The sequence below is a fragment of the Nicotiana tomentosiformis genome, chromosome 1 (genome assembly GCF_000390325.3).
Source record: "Nicotiana tomentosiformis chromosome 1, ASM39032v3, whole genome shotgun sequence".
NCBI classification, from domain to species: Eukaryota; Viridiplantae; Streptophyta; class Magnoliopsida; order Solanales; family Solanaceae; genus Nicotiana; species Nicotiana tomentosiformis.
This window is the reverse complement of record NC_090812.1, coordinates 9,989,112-10,001,430: the sequence shown is the minus strand read 5'-3', so window position 1 is coordinate 10,001,430 and position 12,319 is coordinate 9,989,112. Positions and strand designations below refer to the sequence as shown.

Genomic DNA, 12,319 nt, shown 5'->3' with positions numbered 1-12,319 from the left:
AAGAGTGTACTCCCTCCGTTTGTTTGACTGAGCACGAAATTTAAAAAACAACGAAGATTTTTATAATTTGTGGTCATAAACAAGTCAAAAAGGGATCTAGAGTATTTGTGTGATTATAAAAGCTTCTCATTAAGGGTAGAATTGGAAGTTTAAGCTAAATTGTTTCCAAATTTAAAAATGAATATTTTTTTTAGAACGGACCAACAAGAAAATAGGTTCACGTAAACTGAAACGGAGAGAGTACTGTATTTCTATTTTAAGAAATAAAGGTCCAATACATTCTCAGAAACGTGAAGATAGTACCCATAGAGTGGTGGCTACTTCTGTCTCTTTTCAGCTCAACTTTAGTTGAAGGTAAATATTGCTTAACTACATTTTTACTTTGGATTCTTCTCTTTATATGTTTTTTGGGAAATGAAATATCAACAAATTAAATTAATGATTTTCTTTATGACAATATGGAAAGAATCTTATAGACTTTTGGTGCCTGGCATGTAGGAAGCTCTCGATTGATAAGAAGAGGGAGGCAAAAAGAAAAATATTAAATGAGAAATAATATACTCCCTCTATTTCAATTTGTTTGCATTGTTTAACTTCTCACGAAATTTAAAAAAAAAAAAAGAATTTCTAAAACTTGTAATTATAAACATGTCATAGTATTATTTGTAGCTATAAGAGTAGATCTTTTGACTTAAACATGACATAATATTTGTGTGATTAGCTATAAAATTTATCATTAAGAAAATATATTATTTTTTAGGAATGAACTAATAAGGAAATAATACCAACAAAATGGGACGGAGGGACTTATTTTTGTTTGACAAGAGTAAAATATTTTTTAAAAATGTTTTTGTTGATGAAATCTTTTTTAATCGTTTCACGTAAAGGGATCATCATTGATGAGTGGAAATTTCCCCTCTATATGTCTTCCTATCGTTATTTTATTTTATTTTTTAAAAATTCATATCACTTAGCTCAATCAACATCTATACATTCTTCTAGATGTTTAGTATTCACGATATCATTAAAACACGATCCTTATACCATATACTACTTGTACGATTATCAATTGTTACATGTTTTAATTTTATACCAAACTAAACACTAGCGCGAATGATCAATGCTTTTCTAATATAAAACATTCATCTTTTCTCCCTAGTGTTAAGGCTTTTATTTATTTTTATTTAAATTGGTCTCCAATGATTATTGACGTGCAAAAAGTTACAATTTGAGTTTTGCTTTCCAAACTTTATACATGATCATTGAGAAGAGACTTCTGCTATTAGTTCTAACCAAAATTCTAATATACAAGGTGATTAGGGGAGGGGGGTTTGGGGGGGGGGGGTCATATATATATATGATGTGAGAAGGCTTGCTTCTTTTGATTCTGAAAGATGGAAGGTTCCAACAGTCCATGTTAACAAGGCCTTTAACTTGATTGGGCAGTCCAGCAAAAGAGTCGAAAACATAGATCGTATCAAGACTATGACTCAAGTTTGCCAATTTATCAATAGGTCTATTGGCTTCTCTGAAGCAGTGGCTGATTTCAAATCCATGCTCTTCAATTAGGTCCTGAATTTCACTAATGATGTTGGGATCTTCCAAGGTACCTTCCATTCCCTTTTAATGCACTTGGATATGAGCAATGAGTCAGTTTTCCCCATGGCTATTTCAAAGCCATTATTAGCACACCATTTGTGGCCAAATAGCATTGCTGCAGCTTCATCCATATTGCTAGTAACAGGCCCCATGGGAATTGAGTAGGCAAAAATGACAATTCCTTGGTTATTCCTGATAAGTCCTCCTCCTCCACAAATGCGTTGGATGCAACTTCCATCACTGTTAAGCTTCATCTTTTGAGCATTAGGTATGATCCATCTGACCATTGCGCTAGTCTTCTGCTCTAGTATAGCTTCACATGCTTGACATATAGTGTGTCGATCGTCCCCTACATTAGCTCTTCCAAATCTGCTTTTCAGTACTTGTAAAAGAGTTGATATTATATTAGTTTTTGTTTTATAAAAAGATGGTCTGATGTTTTCAAAATTTTTGGTGCATCTTGACTTCCATAACTCCCAACATATGATCAAAGGAAGTCTCCTTGTGATGAGCCTGGCAATGGGATCGTGATTCTTAATAATCCACCAAGTGAGGAGTTGGATTTTGAGATTCCTGCTACTATAGTCAATCCCCAGAGGTCCAGCAAAATAGCTCCAAATTTTGTTAGCATGATCCCCTAAACAGAATAGATGATTAATGTTCACAATTCTAGAATTCTGGTTGTTGTTGTTGCAGCAGTGGAAAATGGGGTTAACTTGGATCCCAAACCTAAAACATGTTTCCTCTGTAGATAATTTATCGTGTATGGCTCTCCAGGTAAGGAAAGAGATCTTGAAGGGGATATCCTTATGCTAGACAAAGTTAATACAATTATCCATATTTTTTCTCTATTTGAAGGTGGCCCAAGCTGAGCCAATAAAATATTTTCCAGTGGTAGATGGTGTCCAAATGGCTCTGTCTCTCTTTTTTCTATCCATTTTGATATTAAGAGCCTTGATCTTATCCTTTGTTCATCTAGTTGAGTTTGGAACCTATTCTAATTTCATGAGCCATTACTTATGATATCCTTGACCTTAATCTGGTTGTAGCTAGTGATGCCAGGAAGCAGCTGCTGTAAAGGACCCAAGTCACTCTAGTCATCATATCAAAAAGATACCTTTCCATCACTTATATTCCAAAGCATGTTTCTTTCTACATCTTCTTTTATGTTGCACAAAGTTTTCTAACTTTTAGGTTAGCCACTAATCTATTAAGCTACAGAGGGATGCTCATTATTAAAAAAACTTGGCTTTCATGAATTCTTTCCAGAGGGAGTTGGTAGTTTTCAACATCCACCATTGTTTGGCTTGGAAGACATGACAAGTGTAACGACCTGACCAGTTATTTTGAGCTCTAGTATGTCATTCGATAGTTTGAGGTCTCGAATAGTTTCAATTCATATTTTATGACTTGTACGTATGGTCGAAAATGAATTTTGGAAAGTTCGGAGTTGATTCAGAAGAAAAATTCTCAATTCGTAAGCTTTAAGTTGTAAGAGTTGACTAAGGTTTGACTTTTGAGTAGACGACATCAGAATCGAGATTTGAAGATTCCAATAGGTTCATATGATAATTTCAGACTTGGGCGTATGTTCGGGTTGAGTATCGGGTGGTCCGGGAGCATTTCAGCGCTTATTGTGGAAAGTTGGTATTTTGAAGGTTTTGGAATTTTCTAAGTTTGTTTGAAGTGGACTTTGGTGTTATCGATATCCGTTTAGGGTTTCGAGCCTTGAAATAGGTTCGTATCGTGATTTATGACTTGTGCAAAAAGTTTGGCCTCATTCAAATGTTTAAGTATGAATCAGATGCGTTCGTCTAAGTTGGAATGTTAGAAAGTTAAAAGAAGGATTTTGATCACCGATTCGTAGTTTGGATGTCGTTTTGTATTATTTGAGGCCTCGAGAAGGTTCATGTCATGTCTTGGGATTAGTTGGTATGATTGGACGGTATTCCGAGAGGCCTCGGGTATGTTTTGGGGTGGCTTTGGACCAAGTTTGGATGGTTTGTTATTGCTGGTGTGCTGGTGTGCTGTGTGCTTCACGATCGCGAAGGTAGTCCCGCGATCGTGAAGAAGGCTGGTGAAGGGCCCCTGTTTTTCTCTTCGCGAACGTGAGGAGGCTCACGCGAACGCGGGGAAGGACTAGGCCCTACTTTGTGAACGCATAGGCTGAATCGCGAACGCGAAGTAGTTTTGGAGAGGTTCGCGAATGCGAGGTATGGAATGTGAAGGGCAAGGTCAGCTGGGCATCACGATCGCGAAGAAGAGCGGGCCTGGGCAGATTTGATTTAATATGGGATTTGGCTCATTTTCTTTCATTTTCACTTGGCTGGACAACTTTTGGAGCTCTTGAAGAGGATATTTTCATCATCTATCATGAGGTAAGTTATTCCCACTTGTTGTAAGCTATATACATGAGTTGTACACAAATATTAACATGAAAATTTATAGAAATTGTGGGATTTTGGAGAAACTTAGAAATTGATATTTTTGAATTTTGACCACAAAATTGGGCGTGAGATTAAGAATAAATTATATATTCGAGTTCGTGGTGTTATGTGTAATGTTTATCTTCAAACAATTTCGGAATTCGGGCATGTGGGCCCGAATGTTGACTTTGTTGACTATTCAAGCGGAGTTGGGAACGGTTATAAGTTTATTAATTATGGGTGTTAGAGTTTATTTTTATTTGTTTGCATGTTGCCTACTGGATCGGGGTCCTATACGGTGTATTGTGATACGTCGCGCGTTGGTCTCAGCATGATGTTGATGCAGGATGGTAGGGTGATTGCCTACGTGTCTAGAAACCTGAAGGTGCACGTGTCTAGAAAGCTGAAGGTTCATAGACAAATTAGAAGGGATCAATCAAGTTCTTCACATGAAAAATTAAAACAAGGTGAGTTTGAATTACCATGATTCTTGGCCTTCCACCCGTATTTATGGGCCAGTATTTTCCACAAGCCAGTCTCGGGCTTCGTAATGTCCAAGATATTTTGTACCCACCAATCCAAACCTTCAACCACTGGTGGGATCCATCGATTTGCTGAAACAGGAGAAGGATGGAGGATCAATAAAGCTATAGAAAAATATTTAGTTAAAGGAAATATTAAACAAAGAGCTTACGAGTGTGGTTCCAAGCGGCCGGAAAGGATGAAGCCATTGCCGGAATGATGTCGTTGGTGGCAACTGCAATGAACCGTTCCATCCACCCACGGTCGTTGCCATCATCCATACTAGTGGACATAGCATGGTGGCCACGCTTGCAGAGGTTTATCATTCCCTCGGGGAAGATTTTGGGAGAATAAAGATTCATCATACGAGCTAAGGTTAGCTCCTCTCTAGTCCCTGGCACAAACGCCGAAGGCAATCAACTGTCCTCCACACAGAAGGATTTACTTATGCCAAACACACTTGGTAGTGGAGGAAAAACTTCGCAATCACGGAGTCAAGTTCTCTGCTCAAAGAGAACGCACGCAAAGTAAAGGGATACGTATAAAAATATGTAAAACCCTCTTTGGGTAGGGTGATTCGCTCCGATAGATCAGGAGCAATAATATCCACGTGATGGTAGCGGCAGTCTTCCTTCACAGCAGGAATGCTAGAAGGACGTATGGAAGAAGGATACCTACCGACGGCCCATGTACGAGAGTTAGTAGTAGGAAATTTCTCTTCGAAGTCTTTTGTGGTAATAAGACTTCTAGGGATGATGAAGCCCATTGTTGGAGGAGTAGAGTTCTCGGCCTTGTTCTTGCTCTTTGAAAAATCGGTGCGCTTTGAGAAAGAAGCCATTGTATGGAAGAAGGAGAAGATTTTTTATTTGAAGAGAATTAGAGAAAAGATGACGAGCAAGATGCAAGTTAGATAAGGGAATCTTGAAAGATTATGAAGTATAAGGGAGAAGGTTGATACGTATAAGTAAAGGTTTTGGAGGCTAAATCCATGGCCATGATTACCTCGATAATCGGCAAAAGTTGTGTTGAATCATGGAATGATGCGTGTTCGGGACATTAAATGCGGAGAGATGTGCGTCTAATCAACCGTTAGAAGCCTTCAGAGGAAATTATAGTAATATCCGCCAAAAGAGTGTTTCTACAAACTTCCGGTAATAAAACGTTATGTCACCGGAAAGTAGGGGACTATTTGTATAGGGTAAAATATGCTATGACATATGACCGTCTAAAAAAGGAACACGTGAAACCCAAGACAGGGGGATGGCCAAAGACCGGAGGCAACTGTTTCGTTTATTACCGGAAAGAATAACGCTCATAAAGATGGGATAAATGTTCTTCGCCCGGTAGCATTTAATAGAAAATATTCTATGACATTAAGAGCAATTACCCGTTATAGGAAATTTGGCATTTATATTCACCGTTACATTTTTATCAATGTTTCTCATAATTGACATTAAATAAGGGCACGATCCTAAAACCTCCTCCCTAGACATAGCTATAAATAGTGAGCTCCGTTATCATTGTAAAGGACACGAATTTTCTGGAAAACTTACGCTACATTATATACAAAGCTTAATACTATTTTATCTTCTTACTTTTTGATTTCGTTGTTGTCGTGCCCGGAAACCCTGTTCCCGGAACTGTTGCTTCTGTTGTTTTGTCTACATCGTAAGGTTAAGTATTGCATAATTCTTCAATTATTTTATTATTTCAGGATCAAATTAATTTATTTGTCTAGAAACCACGTATAAATTCAACTGTACTATTTTACGGGTAAACAAAAGGTTTAGACAGGAAATAAAAATGGAGGTATCACTACAAGAAAACTGGAATATTGTGGCGGTTTTTTCTTACATATTATGGCGGTTTTAACCGCCAGTATCAGCATTAATGGTGGTCTATCAAAAGCGCCAAAATCGCATCCGCCAAAAAGTTAATACGACGGTTTTCAGAAAACTGCCTGAATTATGCATTGTTAAAATGGCGGTTCTTTATTACTTAAAATGGCGGTTTGAAACCGTCACAATTAGAAAGTATATATCACAAACTAAAATAGTGGTGGTCCCTAACCGCAGTAATTTTACCAATAGGCGCCGTAATTTTATTTTTCTATTTGTAGTCCTTTTTGACATTGTTTTTATGATATTTTATACCCAAACTTATATATTACTATATAATAGTTTTGACACAATTTTAGAAAAAGATTAATTAAACAGATCATTCATCATTTATAAAAAGAATACGCAATTCAAAATCACATCATAAATGTATTAATTAAAACTTCAAGGAGTAATAGTTTACATCAATTCAACAGAAGGAAAATAATTATGATAAATCCTAGAAATAATATTCAATGAGCACTTGCATGATGGCTTTGCTATTTCCATCTGGTGATCTTGTATTTTTAGGTGTTGGGATGCTATTTCTTATATCCAGTATCTACAACATAAATTGAAACACCAAGCAATAAGTAACTCCAAGGATTAAAGTAGAAAACCAATATAATAAATACATTAAATACAATGCACTTACATTTTTACAATAGCTGAAATTTCCTTCGCTGCAACTGAAAATAAGACTATATTTGCTCACAAAACACCCTTACTCATAAAAGTAGAGATTATGTTCAATATACCGCAGAACATTCAGAATGCATTTGGTTGATGAAAAAAGACAAAACACTTCAGACTTCAGGTAACTCAAGGATCACGGTATGATCCAATATAATATATATTGGTTTAAATAATAGATCTTCATTTTCACAATAGCTGAAATTCAATCAGTATATAACACTTGTGAGCATAATCTGAGTTTCGATACCTCGAATAGAAGGAAGAATGCTTTCAATTTAGAATGCTTTCAGTTTCAATACCTGAAATTGCAGTATGCACTGAGTTTCACCTTAACTGAACGTGGGAGAGTGAGGTTGGGAATAAACTGGCTATTAAGTGGGAAATACTTGTGATAGAAGAATTAATCTAATTAGCCGCTCACTCAACTTCTTAAATTATAAATAACCGGTAGATATATAATATATGTATACTCTGTGTATAAACATGTATAAATAGTGGATAGCTAATAGAGATAGATGACTAATCACTATTGTATCATTCCAAATGATACTACAATTAATTCAGGAAGACTAATTATTCTTCGACTAGCAGTTCCATAGCTCGCATAAGAATTTATAGCAGTATATGACAATAAAACACCACTACACACAGCTCTTGATTTAATCAGTCAACTACGCCTCAATCCTAAACTAGTTAGGGCCACTATGCCATCCTTGTATGCATTCCACAAATATAACCTTAAACACCCAAAACTAAGGATCCTCGCATCCCTATCCTAACTGACCAAAAGAACTTCTAGCAAATTTCAATCATAGAAAAGTCAGTTCCTTACCACACTGGATACACAAAATCTCTGGAAAAATAAAGCTAAGAACAGATCTAACAACTAAAGTGACGGAACATTGCATAACCACAAAGAAACCGTAGATGCACACAGATACCTACACGCACATAAGCAAAAAGGATAGGAAATAGAAAGACCTGGCTGAAAGTTTTTTGGAATTGGGAGTTGCCATCAACAAAGGCGAGATTAGCGAACTCCTTCGCGAGCTTCATCGGAGACCTAGCAAGAAGAGGAGACGGAAAGGAGAGGAGAGGGAGTCGCCGACTACGATGATCTAGTGAATGCCGCCGATGATTTATGCCATATTTGGTGGGAGGGAGAGGGAGAGAGACAAAATGCAGAGATTAGGGTTTGCTGGTGCCGGAGAGTGAGATGCAGTTCTAATTTGTGAGTTTACATAGCTTTGCATTTTGAAATAAACCAAAAGATATTTTAAAAATTAAAGTAATAAATAAGGCGATTTTCACCGCCGCAAATACAGATTAAAACGCCACTATACAAATTTGTAATATGGCGGATAGAAAGATGCCGCAAATATGATATATTCTGGCGGTTTTTGAGAACCGCCGTATAAAAACCGCCGCAATTTTTTTTCCCCCTTTTTTGGTAGTGAAGTGAGCACAGAAGGTATCATTGGAGCTCCTGGAATAACCTCACTGTGCCTACAGATGAGGGTGGCATTGGTGTTCGAAAGATGGAAGATATGAGTGATATGTTGGCTATGAAGAAAAAGTGGAGGATTAGGTCCACATAATCTCTTTGGGCAACATATGTTAGGCATAAATACTGTATTAGATCTCACTTGGTTTCGAAACAATGGGCTGCAGGGAACTCTCATGCCTGGAAATATATTCTTAAGATTAGAAGCAGTGCAGAGAAACACATGGTTTGGCAAATAAACTCAGGATCAAGTAGTTTTTGGTGGGATAATTGGACCTTAAAAGGTCATCTTGCAGGTTTAGTTAATACAACTAGGAAGAGCCATAAAATATTGGTAAGTGAATTCATCACTGGAGGCAGGTGGGATGTTAATAAGCTGAAGAATGTTCTTCCAGAGCATCTGATCAACCATATCCTTAGCTTAGACATTGGAACCCAAGACAAAGAGGATAAGGTTTATTGGGACCTTACGGAGAATGGCAAATACTCCAACAAGACAGCTTGGCATCTGGTAAGAAAATCTAGACCTAAGCAGCACCATATTGGTAAGATTTGGAATTCATGTGTTCCTTTTAATATATCATTTCTGGTTTGGAGGCTTTGGAAAGGAAAACTCCCATTTGATGAAGTTATTTCTAGGTTTGGGAGACAAATTGTTTCTAGGTGTAACTGCTGTAAGAACCCCTCCTATGAAAATATGCATCATGTTTTTGTAGAAGGACAGGCAGCCAGTTATGTTTGGAAACTGTTTGGTTCTCAACTTGGGATTAGCTATCACCCCCACCCTATTAGAAATATGTTACATACTTGGTGGCATACTAAATCTGTTAATGATGTACATAAACTAGCGTTAACTATTACTTCTATTATCATATGCTGGGTACTGTGGAAAGAAACTTGTGCTTGCAGGTATGGGGATCAGAAGAAATTCAACTTCTATAAACTGCAGCAACAAATCAGTTGGAATGTGGAAGCTAGCTGCCATCAACAAGGCCTATCCTAATTGTAACCTCAAGCTGCCTTGGAATAGTTTATGCGACACTCTAGTAAAGATGCATCCCAAACAAAGCTTCACTCTAGTTCAATGGCAAAAAGCAGAGTTGGGATCTTTCAAACTAAACACGGATGGAAGCTTCAACAAGAGAGATAGGAGTGCTGGAGTGGGAGGAGCGCTTAGAAGAGACAATGGTGATATTATCATGGCATTCTCCTTCCCTTATAGCTGCGACAACCATAATCTTGCGGAAGCTTATGCACCAAGTTTTGGAATTACCTGGTACATACAAACTGGGTATACAGCTTTCACTTTAGAGATGGATTCTCTCTTGGTCGTTGATATGTTAAGGGGGGAGAAAGAAACGAACTACAGGATGGCTAAGATCACTGAGAAGATAACACAAATGAGGCGCACAACTAATATAAACATCAACCATTGTTACAGAGAAGCAAACCAACTAGCGGACTGCTTAGCAAAATTGGCGACCAAAGCTCAAAATGGAGCTTTCTTCTTCTCCAGCCAGCAGCTGCCTAAAACAGCGATGGGCCCCTTTCACTTGGACAAAAGCCAAATTCCTAGTATAAGAATCAAGTACGACAAGGCTAATTTTTTTGTAAGCTAGGATGTTTTCTTTGGGTAGTGGCAGGTGAATCAGTATTATATTATCACCTAGCCATATCTTTTTGAAGGGTAACCTTTACCCTTGTGTTGTACTATTGAAAACTATATTTTGATTAAGACAACACTCCCGGTCAATGGGGAAATTTAAAAAAAAAAAAAATATTCAAGGTTCCTTTTGTACTCTTTTAAATTATCGGATGTGTTTTTCTAACAATCATAAAGCCAGGGAGGTACTAATTGTTAAAGAAGTTGCTGAACAAGTTTTAGGATATTCGCAAAAAGTGTCAAAGCTCCCCCATATAAAATTAAAGTCGATGCAGCTCGTCTTTAATTAACAGATATTTAAGTGAATTATCTATCCAGCTGCTACACTTTGTTGTTATATATGGTGCTCCACCAACTGAAACGAAAATGAGAAATCAAATAGGCCTTGAAATATAATCATGAATTTGCTGATATTCTAACGGTTGTCCCAGTAAACAAATTATAAAGAGAAGAATCCATAGTAAAAATGTATTTAAGCATTAAATACATCTTTAACGAAAGATGAGCCGTAAAAGACATAAGTAGCCACACCTCTTTAATTTTGATTTTTATTTCCTGTGTAATATCGTGTGCTAGTACTATATCCTCACGAGTTCACATTGAGAAAATGTTCTGGACCTTTCTTTCTTGAAATGGAAAATTAAATGCTTCTAAAATTTGACAGCTCATGTTATCAGAAAACCAAAAAGGGTTTTGAGAAAAAGCTACACATATACTAGGTTTGTTCTACAAATAAATATATACCTCTGTTTTAAATTACTGAACTCAAATGATTCTGAAATTTTCTGAAATGAATGTGACCTTGCGCAAACATTTTCCATATCTCAAGAAGGAATATACTGTATATCATTTCTTGAAATTGAAGATCAGTACATTATTTTATTCCTCGTCAAATGTTAGGATAATAAAAACTAAAAAGCATAACATACATGTGCTTAAAATGGCACCTTCATAGAAATTCCAGAAAAAAGATAATGAAGGTAGGGGACCAGAGTTACAGTTATAGGCCAAGCGTATAAATAGACGTACAGTATCAACCGTTCCATTCATCCAGAATTAATAAACCCTAGTAATTAGAGAAAGTGCAAGAAACATTTATTTCAAAACTCTAGAGAAAAGAAAATGAATCCAGCAGACGTAACCTTCTCTTTCTCTGATTTTAATCTCCTTGAATCCATAAAGCAACATCTTCTAAATGATTCAGATTTTTCTGAAATTCTTTCGCCAATGAGTTCAAGTAACGCATTGCCTAACAGTCCTAGCTCAAGTTTTGGCATCTCCCCTTCAGCAGAAAATAGCTTCGAAACCTCCTTTTGGGATGAAAACTTTGAGGAAACAATACCAAATCTCGAAGAAAAGTGCGAGTCCGAGGAGGAAACGAAGGGGAATGTGGAGGCGCGTGAGAAGAACGCGCCGCAAGATTGGAGGCGGTACATAGTAGTGAAACGGCGGCCATGGGGGACGTTTTCAGCGGAGATGAGAGACCCCGATAGGAGAGGGGCAAGACTGTGGTTAGGAACTTATGAGACTCCTGAGGATGCAGCATTGGCTCCGCTTTCAAAATCCGCGGCTCGAGAGCTCGGCTCAATTTTCCTCACTTAATTGGCTCAAACATGCCTAAGCCGGCCAGAGTTACAGCGAGGCGTAGTCGTACACGCTCACCCGAGCCATCGTCTTCGTCGTCCACCTCATCATCAGTAAATGTAACAAGAAAAAGGAAAATAAATGTGATAAATTCCATAGCCAAAGCTAAATCGGTTTGTCATGGTTGGAACCTCCAGATGTTAATATAACTATATTTGGAAGGGTATATATTTAGTGTTTTAGTATTAGAATAACGTTTTTAAATTTTTTGACACTACAACATTTTAGTTTTATTGGGGTGGCCAAAACAAATGTAATCTTTGACCTAAGGGCACGTTTTTTAACTATTGCCTTACAAGCCACGCTTAAAAGCGTGGCTTATTTGATAACAAAGACAACGCTTACTACACCCCATATGCAATATTTTTATACCTTACAGCTAAGCTGT

General features: G+C 37.3%; 1 long non-coding RNA gene and 1 pseudogene across 1 annotated transcript; one reads left to right on the top strand and one right to left on the bottom strand.

Moving 5' to 3' along the window:
* Nucleotides 1–6,794: 6,794 nt before the first annotated feature.
* On the bottom strand, nucleotides 6,795–9,463 carry LOC117281803 (uncharacterized). Its single transcript, XR_004512430.2, has 3 exons — nucleotides 8,102–9,463; nucleotides 7,080–7,113; nucleotides 6,795–6,986 (listed from the first exon to the last, which is right to left on the bottom strand). It is a non-coding gene; the product is annotated as an uncharacterized lncRNA (long non-coding RNA).
* A 1,903-nt stretch (nucleotides 9,464–11,366) lies between these two features.
* LOC104117648 (ethylene-responsive transcription factor ERF098-like) lies at nucleotides 11,367–12,097 on the top strand (annotated as a pseudogene).
* The last annotated feature ends 222 nt before the right edge of the window (nucleotides 12,098–12,319 follow it).